Genomic DNA, 2311 nt, shown 5'->3' on the forward strand with positions numbered 1-2311 from the left:
CCGTGCGCGCCAGCTCAGCGCCCCGGCCTGGAGGCCTCAAGCGCTGCCCTCCTCCCACGTCCGCCACGGAGGCAGCGGATCTCCTGGGGCCGCTGCTGTACCTTTCTCGGGGCGGGAGGGAGCTCGGCCCTAGGGACCGCTGGCCTCCTGTTTCTTTCCAGTTCGAGCTGTTCGACGCAGAAGCAGAAAAAACTAGCGCCCCCGGCAGCTCCTCATGAAGGTAGGGAAAGCGCTGAGAGAAAGAATTGCTGTTAGGGGGCCTCCAGCCCCTGCCGTCTTCAAAGTCAAGGGTTTTTATTTATTCGGACAGTTCTGCTTCTTTCCTGCCCTGGGTCGTGTCCCCCCCCCCCCCCCCCCCCCCCCCCCCCCCCTGGGACCCTGTGCTAGTGAACGTGCACGGCACACTTGAATGGTAGGGCGGTGGGAACGTGATTTCCTGTTCTGCCTGTAAGGGCAGCAGCCACCCCAGTTCCGCTGTCTGGCCACGCTGCTGGGAGCCGAGGGATGCGGAAGAGGGTGTGAGAAGCGCCTGCCATTTGGTCGCGGTTTTCATCTCGTGCTAGACACTTGGACATTTTTGACTGCATGTGAAGTGGAGCTTTCTTATAGGACCTGTGTAAATTCGTAGCGAGAATTAAACGGAATGAAGCAAGTGGAACGTTAAATGGATAATGAAATGTTTGGGGGGGTCTAGTTACGCTCAGTTTAAGAATATCCGGGACATAGATGTGGGTTCCTAATGATGCCTTTTGTCCAGAATAACTAAGCTTACTAGAGAGAGGGGTGCCAGAGGAGATGCTAGGATCTTGTGTGGTTAGAGCCTGCTTTGGGCTGGCCAGCATTTAGGAAGACGTCAGAGTCTCCTGGTCTCCCAGATGCCTCGTGCTTATTCGTGAAACATTATTAGTGTATGAAGAATGACCCAAACCACTTTCGCCCCTTACTCAGAATAACTTTGCCCCCCCCCCCCCCCCCCCCCCCCCCCCCCCGGCTCTTTCTAGGAGGAAACTGGAAGGGGTTTCATTTAGGAGGAATTCTTTGCACGTGTTTCAGAGGACCCCCTCACTCTGCCTCTAAAACATTTCATGTTAATTGAAAATGTGCAGATAATAAATACAGGGATTTGAATCCTTTGAGTGCCTGGGCATTACAATTCTAAGTCAGTCTGAGGAGGTGCCTTTCTCTGTATTGGAGAGAAGAACATTCACTGCTGTGAGATTTAATAGACCCGAAGTTAGAGAAGTATTTGGGGAGGAGGGACGGGAGATCCAGTCAGTGGCTTGAGTGAGTAGTCCCAGTTCTTATAATTGTTTGCCCAGACAAATTAAGAATGCTTTCTTTCCCTGGTGGGATGTGATGATGGCGGCCGTGCAGTGTGTAACCAAGTGCTATCTTCAGTGCTTTTGACAGCATTGTCAATTTGGAACTTTAAGACATGGATAAGAAGTGGACATTGAGGGTCATCCATCCAATGGTTCCAAAACCTGGACATCAGATAGTCGGGAATTCAAACCAAACCCCACATGCCTGGACACTACTTTAGTGGATCTGAAGAGGAACCTGGGTATTCGTAGTTTTTAAAAAGCTTCTCAAGTGACTCAAGGTTTGAAAACACAGATGTAGATCAGGTTTCACACTTTAGTTTATAAACAGACTCAAAGATGAGTGTCATGCCCAAATAATTCGTTGTCTTCTTAATATCTTTCTCTTTCTCTTCCTTTCCTTAAGGATCTCACTTGAATCAATAGTATTATTTCAGGTTTTGTAGTGCCTTGAGCCCAGAACTTACAAATAAGTTATTTAAGTCAGTATGTGTAAATTAGTTTTTATAGCTTTCTTTTTTTTAAAAAATATATTTTATTGATTTTTTACAGAGAGGAAGGGAGAAGGATAGAGAGTTAGAAACATGAGAGAGAAACATCGATCAGCTGCCTCCTGCACACCCCCCACTGGGGATGTGCCTGCAACCAAGGTACATGCCCTTGACCGGAATCGAACCTGGGACCTTTCAGTCCCCAGGCCAACGCTCTATCCACTGAGCCAAACCGGTTAGGGCTAGTTTTTATAGCTTTCTATGCAGTTAGATTCCTTAATACTCTTTGATGAAAGTAGATTTTACAGTAAAATTTCTTACTAAATGTTTAGGTTTGTTTGTTGGAAGAATATGAAGACTATATCACTTTATAAATCAATTTTTTTTATCTTTTTTAATCCTCATTTGAGGATATGTTTTATTGATTTTTAGAGAGAGAGTAAAGGGGAGATAGAGATGAATATATCTATATATATACATGGATATATATATATATAC

At 46.3% G+C, this 2311-nt stretch overlaps 1 protein-coding gene across 1 annotated transcript in view; it reads left to right on the plus strand.

Moving 5' to 3' along the window:
* The first annotated feature begins 6 nt into the window (after positions 1–6).
* SENP5 (SUMO1/sentrin specific peptidase 5) overlaps positions 7–2311 on the plus strand; it is a 64921-nt gene continuing 62616 nt past the window's right edge. Inside the window, exon 1 of the mRNA XM_005873169.2 lies at positions 7–220. The gene's annotated coding sequence lies outside the window, so the exon portion shown is untranslated. The remainder of the gene's footprint in view (positions 221–2311) is intronic.

This window comes from Myotis brandtii, unplaced genomic scaffold, assembly GCF_000412655.1.
Source record: "Myotis brandtii unplaced genomic scaffold, ASM41265v1 scaffold4, whole genome shotgun sequence".
NCBI classification, from domain to species: domain Eukaryota; kingdom Metazoa; phylum Chordata; class Mammalia; order Chiroptera; family Vespertilionidae; genus Myotis; species Myotis brandtii.